The 16,200-nt window shown below is 45.6% G+C and overlaps 1 protein-coding gene across 1 annotated transcript in view; it reads left to right on the forward strand.

Annotated features, from left to right (window-relative positions):
* Positions 1-3,847: 3,847 nt before the first annotated feature.
* The window catches only part of LOC130357384 (glycoprotein-N-acetylgalactosamine 3-beta-galactosyltransferase 1-like), a 92,532-nt gene continuing 80,179 nt past the window's right edge, over positions 3,848-16,200 (forward strand). The window contains exons 1-2 of the mRNA XM_056560076.1: positions 3,848-4,841; positions 15,526-15,592. The gene's annotated coding sequence lies outside the window, so the exon portion shown is untranslated. The remainder of the gene's footprint in view (positions 4,842-15,525; positions 15,593-16,200) is intronic.

The raw sequence follows: 16,200 nt of genomic DNA on the forward strand, positions 1-16,200 counted from the left end.
GAGGGAGGGATAATGCTCACCTCCTGTCATTCATAAAATCTATATTTTCCGTCACCTAGGGTAGGAAAATCTTCAATTTTATCTCAAGACAGAAGGCCTTCGCATTATGCAAGTTTAAAGCTACTAACCAGCATTAATCATCATCATAAGACATCAGATTAAATAATACATAGCGATATATGAGATTCAGGTCTGAAATAAAACGTTTTAAAAGTGGACTCTGAGGACCAATTTGCAGCTTTTAGTAAATCTGAAAGAGAACCTCCTGACTGTATGATTTTTGTTGAAACTGCACCTCTAGATGAATGGGCACCAAAAAGTGAAATATCTATATTCGCTAGGGACATGGATTGTCTAATCCATCTGGCTATGGTAGCTGAGGAAACTGGAAGGTGTGGCTTACAATAAGAAATTAAGAGTTGAGAATAAGATGAATTCCTGAGGGGTTCAGTTTTAGATTCATATGTTTTAAGACATTGAACCACACATAACTTATTGTTGTGAGGAAAGGCCGGATAAAAGACCTGATGAAGGTTAGTCTTAGTATGTCAGAACACAGAAAATAAAACTCCTTGAGGAGAATATTGTCTGCGAGACACGTCGAGAGCCTTCACATCAGAAACTCTTTTTATGGAAACAAGACAAAGCAGAGTGGCTAATTTGAAAGATAGGAATTTAAGGGACAAGGATTAATTGTCTTCCCAGGAATTAAATAAATCGAGAATAAGGTTAACATCCCAAGTAGAAGTATATTTAGGTTGTGGAGGACGTTGAAAAGGAATACCTTTGAGAAGTCTACATACAATAGGATTTTTCCCTATAGGAACAGAGTCTATATGAGAATGGTAACAAGAGATAGCTGAACGATATACGTTCAGAGTGCGATACGCTTTTTCAGAATCAAAGGAGGCTGATAAATAATTTAGTATGTAGGAAATAGGTGCGTGAACGGGATCCAGGTCCCGTTGATTGCACCAATCAGTCCAAAGCTTCCAGGCTGATCTGTAAGCAACTCTGGTGCCTGGAGCCCAAGCCTCTGCGAGGATATTCTTAGTTGACTGCGAAAATTCTGAGGTAAGATGGTCTGCCCCGAAATTAACCAGGCCACTAGATGAAGTTGGTTGGATAAGATTAATGGATGAGGGTTCCCCAGAGGATCCGATAGTAGATAATGCTGGTGTGGAAGGATCCTTGGTATGTCTATGGTCATTTCCAGAACATGAGGGAACCAAGATTGGGAAGTCCACCATGGGGTTATTAAGACTATGGTTGCCTTCTGTAAAGACACTTGAAGGAGAACTCTGGGGATGAGAGAAAAGGGGGGAAAAGCGTATAGAATCCCTGATGGCCATATCTGGAGTAGGGCATCTACTCCCAGGGCTTCCGGGTCTGGACGCCAACTGAAGAACAGTGGTAGTTGGTGATTGAGTCTGGATGCGAATAAGTCTAGATGGAGAGGACCCCAGAGAAGGTTTATCTGTTGGAAAATGTAAGAATCTAATTTCCAATCGCTGGAATCCTTGAGATATCTGGAATTCCAATCCGCTACTGTATTGGATAATCCAGGCAGATATTCTGCTTTCAATATGATGTTTCTGTCTAAGCAGAATTGCCACAAATCTTTTGCAATATTTGCAAGAATCTCTGATTTCGTTCCTCCAAGACGATTTATGTATTGGACAGCTGAAATATTGTTCATACGGAGGAGAATGCAACAATTCGAGGAATCTCCTGCAAAACTCCTGAGCGCAAAGAAACCCGCCAGAAGTTCTAAACAGTTGATGTGTAGAAGGGATTCTGAAGGGGACCATTTGCCCCCTGTGGAACTGGGGCCGCGACGGGCTCCCCAACCAAGAAGACTCGCGTCTGATTCCAGGATAATGTCCAGATTGGAATGAAAGATTGTCTTGCCATTTCATTCTTGAATGTGATGAATCCACCAAAGAAGCTCCTCCCTGGCTTCTAAAGATAGTGGAACTTCGTCTGAATAGTGTAGACCCTCTTTCAAGTGTCTGATTTTCAGAAGTTGTAAGGCTCTGTAATGTAGAGGGGCTGGAAATATGGCTTGAATAGAGGCTGATAGTAGGCCTACTATTCGAGCAATTGATCAAAGAGATATGAGACTCTTGTTGAGTAAGGATCGTATCTCCTTCCTGATAGTCTTCATCTTTTTGGAAGGGAGACTCAAAAGAGTTGTATATGTATTGACCAGGAAACCAAGGAATTCTAGTTCCTTGGTGGGAGAAAGGATGGATTTCTTGTAATTTATCAGGAAACCTAAATCTGTAAGGAGAGAAATGGTCCAATCTCAGTGGATTAAAAGTAGGGATTGAGATTTTGCCATAATGAGGATATTGTCTAGATAAATTATCAGACGGACTCCTCTGGCACGTAGAAGTGCTACCACTGGTTTCATCAATTTGGTGAAGCACCGTGGAGCTGATGATAGGCCGATTGGGAGGCAATTGAATTGCCATTTTGTGTTGTTCCATATGAACTGGAGGAAGGGTTGTGAAAAAGGATGGATAGGGACTGTCAGGTATGCATCTTTCAGGTCTATCTTTATAAGCCAGTCTTCTGGCAATAAGAGGTCCCTCAAAAGATGGATGCCTTCCATCTTGAAATGTTGATACCTGACGAAATTGTTCAATGACCTTAGGTTTATCACTGGTCTGTGGACTTGAGAGATTGCATTTTTGGCCCATAATTCTGCTATTTCTTTGTCTACTAGAACAGAATCCTCTTTTGAGAATTGGATTGGATGAGGCAGATGATCTTGATAAGTGGAGGAAAGAAATTCTATCAAGAAACCGTTCACAGTGTTCAGAATTCAGTGGTCGGACGATACCTTCTCCCAATTTTGGGAAAAATGAAGGAGACGTCTGCCCACTGGAGGCTGGAAAGAAAATGTCGGAAGAGAACTTACCTGCTGGTCTAGAACATGGGAAACCTCTTTGGCCTCTGGCTCTCCAAGGACGGCCTCGGTAAGGGAAGAAGGGGCTGGGTTGAGCCACTGGTGCTGTGAAAGTAGGTCTTTCTTGTATGAAGGATCCTCTAGATTGGGGTCTATAATGGGTGTTTCGGCCGGAGAAACGACCCCTACTTTTCCGGGCCCTAGTGAAAACCTTATTGGCGAACACCTTCTTTATGGAGGATTGCGACTTATCTAGACCCGAAAATAAACCTACATATTTTGAGATTTCTTTTATATTTTGGTCTCCAAAGAGGAGTCCCTCGGTAGGATTAGCGGGTTCAGTGTTGGCCAAATGGGCTAATTGAGGATCTAATTTCATTAAAACAGTCCTCCTTCTTTCCGAACTGAGGGACTGGTTGGCATTACCTAAAAGGCACATAAGTCTTTGTGCCCAACCCCTGACAGTGAGGGTATCCATGGGTTTGCCTGAGACATAAGCTTCTTCTGAGATTTGTAAAATTTTTGCAACAGGACCTAAGAGGTCTAACACTTTGTCCTGACACAGCTTGAAGCTGCGGTCGACACCTTTCTTGGGGTTTTTGCCTGTTTTAAGAAGGTATCTTACTAATATAGGGTCGAGTTCTGGGGTTTGGGCCGCATTTAGAGAAATTGTCGGTCTTGGGCATTCAGCTTTTAGTTTACTTCTGGCCTTGTTGTCTAGGGATTTATTGAGCCAAAAACCAATAAATTGTTCTAATTGGGTATTAGATGACCACTCCCCTGAACGTGGGTGTACTATTTGAGAGGGGTTAAATAAAGGGACACCTAGTTCGTCAAGAATGTCTGATCCCGAAGTAGAAGGGTCATCAATATCTATTTTTTCACCCTCAGTATTTTGTATATTAAAAGAAGGGTCATTATATTCCGAATGATTGGATTTATCATCATCATCATAATAGTCATCACCGTCTCCATTATCATTATCATTGTCATTGTTATCATATTCTGATACCTCATTATATATTTTTTGTTGTTGAGAGGTTTTCTTAACCCGAATATCTATTTGCTCCTCTCGGGTAGAGGGTCTGGGATGCATTGAATAAGCATCATTATCATGGCTGCTATGAGCAAGCAAAATATCATCATATGACTGACCTTCAAAATTAGAAAAGGGTTTTTTACTTTTATCATGAGGAAGGTCGTCCGTATTCAAATGTCTCTTTTTTGAGAGTCTCTTACTGGCAGACTGGTGGGACTTTTGAGCGACCATTTGAGCTACTGTCATAGCCATAGATTTAGACATGGACTCATGCATAGTGACCATAGCGCTATTCATGGCTGACTGGACTGACCTAGCTACTGACTGATCGACAATTTTTTGGATGTGGTCCTCAGACAAGGAGGAATTTTGTGCTTGGTCAGAAGACATTTTACTGTATAACTAAATATATATATATAGCGGAAGGGAAAATATTACTTTATATTTCAATTAAATTAATAATATGTAGATATAAAATATTAAGGGATATTGTAAGTAACTATTAATATGAATTATTAATGTGTAGCAAGGAAAATAAGGAGTCCTAAAAAGGACTTACTGAGTATACTAAGAAAGCAGGGAACGTTGACAGGGCTGAGGTAACGCTGCTGACAGGGCTGTGAGAGACTGCAGACTGTGAGAGTGGGAGGCGGGAACTGCCAGCTGATGACCAACTGGCTTATTCTCCTGATAACATGTAAGGGGGGAAGGGAGACAGGGAGACAGGGGAGCTCCCGTGCTTCCTAAGACTAGATTACAGCAAGCACAGTAGCTGCCCGAGAAAAAACAACAAACAGGGACAGGAATGTGTGAGTGAATGAACGGGAGGCAGCTGACATTCCTCCACAGAGACAGCAGGGACCAGAGGGGATGCTGCGAGCTATGTAGGTAATGTATACCACACGCGTACAATAGGCTGGTCGGAGGAAAGTTCAGGGTATAAGAGCTTATATGTAAGTAACAATTAAGCTAAACCTATATATATATTTATATATACATATATATATACTGCTGACTACACCATAAGAATAAAATACAATGGATGAAATACAGAGTATACTTATCTTTTAGGGAGCAGTAAAGAAAGAGGAAGTTCATCTGTTGTAAGGCACCTTTATTACCTGGGGTGTCACCTGATTGGCTATACCTGCACAGCACCCTTGGATGTATCTGTGAACATACAAGTTTTTTGTTTCCTGAATGTTTTTCTGTTAACTGTTTCACTGCTATATGTTACAGTAAAGAAGGAATTTGCATATTGCGAAGGCCTCCTGTCTTGAGATAAAATCGGCGGCCATCTTGCCTCTCTTCATTTCATCTATGCACTCAGATGGAGAGGACGGGACTGTGTGTGTGTGTGTGTGAATAGCTCATACCACAGCGTTACACTGCAACTGCTAGTCACATCAGCATTAGGGAAAGACAGGAGTGCAGAGTGCTGTACTGTTACACTGAGAAGGATCATTGATTGCTAAACCTCCTATTCACGTTATTGAGCATTGCAGCAGAGAGGGGCAGATAGCTGTCAGCTGCCTCATACAGATCTCCAAGCTGCCTGAACTTTTTGAAGCATCTTATCTCCTCATTTTTCAGCTCTATTGATTTTTTTTTGCTCCACAAATCTTCTGCTGCTCAGAATTGCAGAGTGCAATTTAGGGTTTAATCCCTGGATTTTTTTTTGTGGTGCTGCACTGTTGGGTCCTGCTGCTGTTCACAAATAAATCATATTAGTGTGGACTTTAATGCCTTTTTACCATTTTTCACCTGTTACTCTGTGTCTCTGTGCTAAATTCAGTGTTATACCACACGTTATACACCTGCCGGTGTATGAAAGAAAAAAAAAAGGTTTTCCTGCGTACAAATACGCTTAACAGTGGCCTTATCATTGCAAAGGGCCTACATACAAGCAAATAGCGTACCATATACCACCTTTTTTTCTGTCTCTGCGCTAAATTCAGTGTTATACCACACGTTATACACCTGCCGGTGTATTAAAGAAAAAAAAAGTTTTTCCTGCGTACAAATACGCTTAACAGTGCGCTCATCATTGCAAAGGGCATACATAGAACCAAGTAGTGTACAATTTACTACCTGTTATTCTGTCTCTGTGCTAAATTCAGTGCTATTCCACACATTAGTATAGACCTGCTGGTGAATAAAAAAAAAGAAAAAAGTGTTTTTTCTGCGTAGAAATACGCATACCAGTGCGCTCATCATTGCAAAGGGCATACATACAACAGAGGAGTGTACTATTTAGTAACTGTTATTCTGTCTAGGGCCTATATACTTTGAAAGGACAGCCGTAAGTAATCGCCTGCTGCTGTTCTATACCCTCATAAACGCACTAAGTATGTCAGGGAGGGAAGTGCCAGGACGTGCACAGAGAAGGGGCAGAGGCCTACATACGTCAGGCAGAGTTGGCAGCAGACTTGGGGCGAGTGGCAGCAGGAGTCGCAGCAATAGGCCTGAGCTCCCGTTAACACCCAGCGGTCGTGTGGTCGACCCATCTCTCCTCATCAATTGGTTTGCACACTCATCCCCATCATCACAAGCGACATCTGACAACCCCAGTCAAAAGTCGGTGGGTTCCTCAGACACAACACTCAGTTGGCATGGCCCGGGAGCAGTCCCCGTAATCCCATTGCCTTTGTCCTATGCTGTTCCCTATCCCAAAGGAGTATCTCATGCTTTGGGTTCAGCTCCACTATTTACTGAGGACGATCCAATAGAGGACAGTCAGCAGCTAATGGGCAGCCAAGAATGTGAGGAGACATGCGTCGCTTGCTCCGCTAGGCGGCCAAGTAGTGATGCGGAGAGTGACGTGGGAGGCGGTGTTTCAATTGTTCAGGATCCTGAGGCAGACACTGTTGTGGAACACGAGGAGGACATCAGTGATGTGCACACGTCTTTTGATGATGATGAAGCCGATCGCAATTGTGAGCCGGGTGCAGAAGCCGGGGTTTCATCATCATCATCATCATCAGGAGAAGAGATTTGTTCTTTGTCTATGAGGAAGCAAGGCGGTAACACGGTTGGCAATCAGCGTGGTGGTGGCAGTAATGGAAATTCAGGAGCCAAACGTGCCAGGGGGAGACCACCTGCTTTTCGGCAAGCTACCATTCAGGGAGGTAGTGGAACAGGGGTTCCTGGAGTGAAATAGTGCGGACTGCGGGTGGGAAAATCAGCTACTCTGCGGTGTGGTTGTTCTTCATAAAGAATCCGGAGGACCTTAGCGTAGTCACATGCAAAATCTGTCGGCAGAAAGTTAAGCGTGGCCAGGGTTCTAATCTCGGCACCACGGCCGTGCGTCAACACATGATTCACCACCATAAAGCGGCCTGGGATAACCGTGGCTCCGATGTAGTGGTCCAGCCTGCCGCATCACCCAGTGGCCATCCGCTCCCTCCGTCATCCAGCCAAGGCTCCATCACCTCAGCTGAAGAGAGCATTGTGTCAAACCCTCCTTCTTGCGCTCCTGCTTCTTCCACTCATAGTCAGCCATTCCGCCAACAATCGATCGGCGAAGCCATGTCCAAGAGACAACAGTATGCGCCCACTCATCCAACAGTGCAGAAGTTGAATTTGCTCCTGTCCAAGTTGCTGGTGTTGCAGTCCCTCCCTTTCCAACTGTTGGACTCTGCAGCTTTCAGGGAATTGATGGCTTGTGCCGAGCCGAAGTGGAGAGTCCCAAGCCGTCATTTCTTTGCGAAGAAGGCAGTACCAGCCCTGCATAAGTTTGTACAAGAGAAGGTGGGCCAGTCCTTGAGCCTGTCGGTGTGCTCAAAAGTGCACGGCAGTGCCGACGTGTGGAGTTGTAACTACGGGTAGGGACAATACATCTCTTTTACGGCCCACTGGGTAAATGTTGTTCCTGCACAGCCACAACAGCAACTTGGACAGGTCACACTGCTTCCTCCTCCACGCTCTCGCTCGCAGGCAGTTGATCATTTTACAGTGTGCGCCTCCTCCTCCCCCGTGTCCTCGGCCTCCACTGCACGTCCAAATCTCGGTGGCCCTTCATCGTACCACGTGTGTAGGGCACAGCGGTCAAGCCGTCCTTCACATGGTTTGCCTTGGCGAACGGAGTCACACAGGGGAGGAACTGCTGAAGTTCATTAGGGAAGAAATACGAGTATGGCTTACTCCACGAAATCTGAAAATGGGAACCATGGTGACCGACAATGGGAAGAACATTGTGGCCGCGCTGCGACAAGGAAGTGTGAACAATTCGCCCTGCATGGCACACGTGTTGAATCTGGTTGTCAAGAAGTTCATCAAGTCTTCTCCCCATTTGCAAGACGTCCTGACAATGGCAAGGAAACTGTGCATGCACTTCAGCCACTCGTACACAGCCACGCACACTTTGCTTGAGCTGCAGCGTCAGAACGGTATCCCACAACATAGTCTCATTTGTGACGTTGCCACACGTTGGAATTCCACCCTCCATATTTTGGACAGACTATACGAACAAAGAAAAGCCATCACGGATTTTTTGATGATACAAGCAGATAGGAGTACTCCCCTGTGTAACTTCAATGTGAACGAGTGGCAGCTCATACGTGACACCTGCCATTTGCTGAGGCCCTTTGAGGAAGCCACATTTTTTGTTAGTCGCTCAAATTTCGCCATGAACGACGTAATTCCACTCCTACATTTACTCAAAAAAATTATTGAAAACATGGCTGGTCATGGCAATGGAGACGTTGCGCCTACATCAGAAGGCTACATGAGTCCTGTGGTGGATGAATTGGAGGAGGATGATGAGGGGCAGAGCGGAGCACAGTTTACGGTGGATGAGATGGCCGGTGTTTCTGGTCATTGGATAGGAGAGGAGGAGCAGCCAGAGGAGCTGGAGGGTTATTATTAGGGAGGCAAGACAGAGGACCCAGACACACCGTGGCAGTATGCAGTGGAGATGGAGGCCGGTAGTCCCAGCGAGTCACTGTCACAAATGGCACGATGCATGCTGAGTTGCTTGCATAGTGACCCCCGAATTGTCAAAATTTGTCAGCGCGATCACTTCTGGATCTCCACCTTATTAGACCCTCGCTACCGGCCCAGAATGGGGGCCTTTTTTACACCCACTGAGAGGGAGGACAAACTGGCCTACTTCAGGGAGCTTCCAAGTAGTCGGTTGGCCACATGGTCCATCCACTCCCAGGTCTGACTTGGGGGGCCCTCTGCGCTCACCTTCCATTGCCTCGGCTGGTGGGGAGGAGAGGGGTGGCAGGAGCAGTACTGGCTCAATCAGCAGCAGCCTGAGTCTACAGTCGCTGATGAGTAGCTTCCTTCAGCCACATAGTGAAGCTACTCATCAGCAGCAGGTGGACATGGACCTGAACCAGCAGGTGGTGGCTTACCTCGACATGACCCTGCCAACAACCGTTGAAGATTCGCTGGACTTCTGGGCAGCCAAACTCGATTTATGGCCGCAACTAGCGGAGTTTGCCCAGGAAAAGTTGTCCTGCCCGGCCAGTAGTGTGCCATCAGAGTGGGTGTTTAGTGCAGCCGGGGCCATAGTCACCCCAAAGCGAACTCATCTGTCCACTAAAAATGTGGAGAGACTGACGTTTGTCAAGATGAATCAGGGATGGATCAGCCAGGATTTCCAGCCAACAATGACAGATGGGTCTGAGTAGATTGACATAATTTTCTCTATTGTGGATGGTTATGAAACCCTCTGGGGCAGACCTGGGCATTGTACGGCCCGCTTGCCACATACGGCCCTTTGATTGGCTCTGACCGGCCCGCGCTGAGTGGGGGACAACTATGCTGCCTAATCTGGGGGACAAATATGCTCCTAATCTGGGGGACATGTATGCTGCCTAATCTGGGTAACATCTATGCTGCCTAATCTGGGGGACAACTATGCTCCTAATATGGGGAAAACTGATGCTTCTGGCCTTGGGCCTATCATTTTTTTAAGTTTAGCAGTCGCTAAATACATGCTTAATGCAAATGTCAACAATGATCGTTAAATTCAACAATGATCGTTAAAGGGGTTATGAAACCCTCTTGGGTACTGCGAATGACTGCTCCAGACTCATTCTGTGTCTTTCACAAACTACTTGCCTCCCTGGTGCCTCTGGCCTTGGGCCTTAAATTTTTGGATGTTTAGCAGTAGCTAAATACATGCTTAATGCAAATTTCAACAATGATCGTTAAATTCTCGGCGCTCTGCCAGGGCCTTCTCCTACCCCGCCTGGGCCTATCCGAGGACCTCACTAACCATCTCACTAACTAATCCAATCGCTTATAGCGACGGGCGGTGTGTACAAAGGGCAGGGACTTAATCAACGCCAGCTTATGACCCTCACTTACTGGTAATTCCTCGTTTTAAGGTTAAATAATTGCAATCCCAGATCCCTATCACAAACTGGTTTCAGCGTGCAACACGCACCTGTCCTCGCAAAATAGAGATACACTAATCCGTTCAGTGGAGCGCTAGTGTGGCCCAGGACATCTGAGAGCATAACACACCTGTTATTGCTCGATCTCGCAATTGATCGGGAAAGGTAAGGGGTTATTAAAGCCTCTTGGGTACTGCTGAGGCCTACTACTGACTGCTCCTGGTGCAATGTATGGGGTAATTAAACACTCTTGGGTAGTGTTATTGTTGAATTTACTGATCATTTTATCAGTTATAAAATTGAATTTTGCATAATGCTAACCGTTACACAACGGAACGCTTGTTGCGTGTGATTTTTTTTATGAAAAAAAAAATATATATATATATATGGAGAGGGATTAACTCTGCTTAATCATTTTTGGCAATTAGAATCCTTTTGTGATCTGATCTTTTGGAGACAGATGCGCTTACACACATGTAATCATTTTTTTAACCAAATTTCAAACATTGTGTGGTTTATTATTTTTGAGAAGAATGTCTTTTGGTGGTCCACCGTCCTGCATTATAGAGTCTTCTGAACTGCTGTATATGCGCTTGTTTTTAAAAAACAGGTGTTTTGTCAGACAATTTCAATAACATTTTGCGTTTTTTAGGGGTGGATTGTGAAGCCTGGGTGTGTACTCGTGCATCAGCCAACTCCAGGCTGTGTCTTTCAGGCAATCTATGGGTTCCTGATGCCGCAAAGGTGGGGCCTGGGTCTGGGAATTTAAAATTTTTGGATTGCGGGTGCTACCAAAAAAGATGGACACACCCTAATCCATTCAGTGGAGCGCGCCTGTGGCCCCAGACATCTGAGGGCATAACACACCTGTTATTGCTCGATCTCAGGAGAAGGGGGTTCATCATCGGGAGAAGAGAGTTGCAGGTTGCCCTTGAGTCAGCAAGGCGGTAGCACGGTTGGCAGTCAGCGTGGTGTGGCAGTAGTGGAAATTCTGGAGCCAAACATGCCCGGGGGAGACCACCTGCTTCGTGGCAGCTTACCTTTCCGGGAGTTAGCGGGTTACCAGCATCGGTTGATGAAAAATAGAGACACGCTAATCCGTTCAGTGGAGCGCGCCTGCGGCCCCGGAAATCTGAGGGCATAACACACCTGGTATTGCTCGATCTCGCAATTGATCTTGCAAAGGTAGGGGGTTATTAAAACCTCTTGGGTACTGCTGAGGCCTACTCCTGACTGCTCCTGGTGTAATGTATGGGGTAATTAAACACTCTTGGGTAGTGTTTTTTTTTTATTTACTGATAATTTTATCGGTAATAAAATTGAATTTTCCAGAATGCTAATCGTTACACAACGGAACGCTTGTTGCGTGTGATTTTTTTAATGAAAAAAAAAATTATAATACGGACAGGGATTAACTCTGCTTCATCATTTTGGGTGAAAAAAGTCCTTTGGTGATCTGATCTTTTGGAGACAGATGCGCTTACACACATATTGAATTAGTTTTTGCAAAAAAATGTAAAACATTGTGTGGTTTATTATTTTTGAGAACAATGTCTTTGGGTGATCCACCGTCCTGCATTATACAGTCTTGTGAACTGTTGGATATGCGCTTGTTCTTACACAAAGGTATTTCTTTAAAACATTTCTAAAATGTTGTTGTTTTTTGGAGGGGATTGTGAAGCCCGGGTGTGTACTGGTGCATCAGCCAACTCCAGGCTGTGTCCTTCAGGCAATATATAGGTTCCTGATGCCGCAGAGGTGGGGCCTGGGTCTGGAAATTTCAAATTTTTGGATAGCGGGTGCTACCTATGAGAAATCTTTGTCAAAAATTCCATATATTGTGTTGCTTTTTTGGGGGGATTGTGAAGCTCTGGAGTGTAGTGTACTAGTGCATCAGCCAACTCCACGCTGTGCAATTCAGCCACTAAATGGTCTCCTCTTGCTGCCAACATGTCCACGCTGTGTCATTCAGCCACTATATGGTGTCCTCATGCTGCCAACACCTCCACGCTGTGCCATTCAGCCACTATATGGTGTCCTCATGCAGCCAACACCTCCACGCTGTGCCCATTCAGCCACTATATGGTGTCCTCATGCTGCCAACACCTCCATGCTTTGCCATTCAGCCACTATACGGTGTCCTCATGCTGCCAACACCTCCACGCTGTGCCATTCAGCCACTATATGGTGTCCTCATGCTGCCAACACCTCCACGCTGTGCCATTCAGCCACTATATGGTGTCCTCATGCTGCCAACACCTCCACGCTGTGCCATTCAGCCACTATATGGTGTCCTCATGCTGCCAACACCTCCACGCTGTGCCATTCAGCCACTATATGGTGTCCTCATGCTGCCAACACCTCCACACTGTGCCATTCAGCCACTATATGGTGTCCTCATGCTGCCAAAACCTCCACGCTGTGCCATTCAGCCACTATATGGTGTCCTCATGCTGCCAAAACCTCCACGCTGTGCCATTCAGCCACTATATGGTGTCCTCATGCTGCCAACACCTCCACGCTGTGCCATTCAGTCACTATATGGTGTCCTCATGCTGCCAACATCGCCACGCTGTGCCATTCAGTCACTATATGGTCTCCTGACACTGAATGCACCACCAGGCTCTGTCATTGTGCTGCTGTGCGGCAGTGATTCTAAGAGCGATGCCGGTAATCTGCATGCCATTCTGAATAACAGTATTATTTCACTAACCCAGCACACTCCATATGCGTTTTAGAACACAGCAAAGTGTTCTATACCCCTATAGAGGCTGTATGTAGGCTAGAAATAGCCTTTTTTAATATCGATTCACCGCAAACAAATTCGGATCGAAACAAACTTTTCGGGAAAATTCGGCGAATCGGCCGAATCGCATTTTTGAAAAGTTCGCTCATCTCTACTATTTTACAACAGAGCAGCAGACCCAATCTCGCTCCGTTGATTTAACCTTAGATTACCCAGGGCATCGGTGCAAATAATCCACCTCGCTTCCCTCTTGAGAAGCTCCTGACTTTTATCCCGTATTCCTGTAGTTCCTTCAAACCTCTCTATGCCTGCAAATTTCATAGCCTTTGCATCTCCTCCATGGTAGTCACGCATGTGAGTGATAAATCGTGTGGCACCCACTCCTGTGGTTAACAATCTGACATGTTCGCGTATTCTGTGGAAGAGAGGTCTAATGGTCTTACCAATATAGTATCTTCCACAGTCGCATTTCAGAGCGTAGACCACGTGCGTGGATCTACAAGTAATGCATTGATTAACTTTAACATCATATCCTCCCAATTTGTAAAACCTCTGTTTCAAGTTAAATTTAGAAAAGGAACAAGATTTACCCTGAAAGTTAACTAGGGGTCTGCCCTCCGATAACCAATCCTTCTTCTTATCAAGATGTCTTTTATTTATGTGTTTTAATATACCATATTTATTGGCGTATAACACGCACTTTTAAAACTTACATTTAAGGCAAAAAGTCTGCGTGTTATACGCCGATAAGTCTTCTGGTCACTGATTTAAAGCGGCCGCAGCAGCGTCTGCTTGTTAAGTATTAACAGCACGGCCACGGCCACTTGAAATCAGTGACCAGCGGCGTCTCCTCCCAGCTCTGTCACTTGTTTTCTCCCGCACTATCCACAGGTACTGGTGTGGTGGATAGTGCGGGAGATGCTGATTAAAATGAGCCCTACCTTGTCCGGATCTGCGCTACCTTTTAATCAGCGTCTCTCGCACAATCCACCAGTACCTGTGGATAGTGCGGGAGACAAGTGAGACAAGTGAGTTTTACAGCAGTTGGCTGTCCGGGCATGCTGGGAGTTGTAGTTTTGCAACATCTGGAGGTCCGCAGGTTGAAGACCATTGGATGCCATAGGAGGATGGGGGGGATGATGAGACAGGGGGAAATGATGAGGGGGCAAATGATGGGGGGATGAGACAGGGGGAAATGATGAGGGAGGGGGATGAGACGGGGAAATTATGAGGGGGGATGAGACAGGGGGAAATGATGAGGGGGGGGAATGATGGGGGAATGATGGGGGACATGATGAGACAGGGTGGGGGGATGATGAGGGGGGGAAATGATGGGGGACATGATGAGACAGGGTGGGGGGATGATGAGGGGGGGAATGATGGGGGACGTGATGAGACAGGGTGGGGGAATGATGAGGGGGGAATGATGGGGGACATGATGAGACAGGGTGGGGGGATGATGAGGGGGAATGATGGGGACATGATGAGACAGGGTGGGGGGATGATGAGGGGGAATGATGGGGACATGATGAGACAGGGTGGGGGGATGAGGAGGGGGAATGATGGGGGACATGATGAGACAGGGTGGGGGGGTGATGAGGGGGGATGATGGGGGACATGATGAGACAGAGTGGGGGGATGATGAGGGGGAATGATAGGGGACATGATGAGACAGGGTGGGGGGATGATGAGGGGAGAATGATGGGGGACATGATGAGACAGGGTGGGGGGGATGATGAGGGGGGAATGATGGGGGAGATGATGAGGGGGAATGATGGGGGACATGAGACAGGGTGGGGGGATGATGAGGGGAGAATGATGGGGGACATGATGAGACAGGGTGGGGGGATGATGAGGGGGGAATGATGGGGACATGATGAGACAGGGGGAAATGATGGTGGGGGAGGCACTAAATGCTTAATGTCTGTATGGCTAGTGGTGGTCTATGACAGGGGAAAATGATGAGACATGGGGATGATGAGACATGGGGGGATGATGAGACATGGGGGGGTGGCAATGAGAGGGGTAAATGTGCCACAGGGACTGATAAAAGGGAAGGAATAATGTGGCACTGGAGGGGACGGGACCAAACTGAGGTGCAGAAGAAAACGAAGTTCGGGGGATGATGTGGCATTTAGTCCAAGTCATTTATTTTACATTTTATTTTTTTTACTTAAATTTCCCTGTTAAAATGGGGGTGCATGTTATACGCCAGTGCGTGTTATACACCGATAAATACGGTAATCATGTACTGTCCTATTTTTCTGTATGTAATAATAGGAGGTTTTACCATATTTGCTGTGAGATCACTGTCCTGTTGTAATATATACCAGTGTTTATGAATTACTTTTTTAATTGTTTCATTCATGGGTGTATTGTTGAATGTAAATACAAATCTATTCTCTTTATCTTTCTGTTTTTTTATCCGTAGCGTATCTCTAGGGATCTCATTTATTCTGTCCCTTGCTTTTCTTAGGACCTCTGAGGGTTAACCCCGGGCCAACAACCTCATCTCCAAGTCATCCGCCTGCTGCTCAAAAATGGTAGGATTATTATTTATTCTTTTTAATCTTGTTAATTGGCTAAAGGGTATGGCATTTTTCGTATGTACAGGGTGAGAGGAATTGTAGTGAAGGATGGAATTCTTGGAGGTCGGTTTTCTAAAACCTGACGTGACAATTGTATTGTCTACTATGTCAATTTTGACATCCAAGAATTCCAAAGAGGTGTCACCAAAGATATAGGTAAAGGTCATGTTTTCTGTGTTGATGGTATTCAAATAACAAACAAACTTGGAGAATTTTTCCGTTCCATCCCATACGACAAAAATACGGAGGAAATTTTTTATATATTTTATGAAAGGGTTTCCAGTGGTAAAAATGTATTTTCTCTCGAAGATGGCCAGGAACAGGTTAGCGAACGAGCACGACACGGGTGTCCCCATTGCCGTGCACGTCCGCTGTCTGTACAATTGGCCATCATACTTACTATGTATTATTCTGCAAAATTAGGGATAAAGATTCAGTAATGAATTCCACAAAACTGGTTGACTTTCCTGAACCAGTCAGAAACTCTCGGACAGCCTCCACAACCGCATTCTTCGGGATGCGAGTGTAGAGGCTCTCTACATCGATCGATGCCAGTCGGTAAC

This window comes from Hyla sarda, chromosome 2 (assembly GCF_029499605.1).
Source record: "Hyla sarda isolate aHylSar1 chromosome 2, aHylSar1.hap1, whole genome shotgun sequence".
Lineage (NCBI taxonomy): Eukaryota > Metazoa > Chordata > Amphibia > Anura > Hylidae > Hyla > Hyla sarda.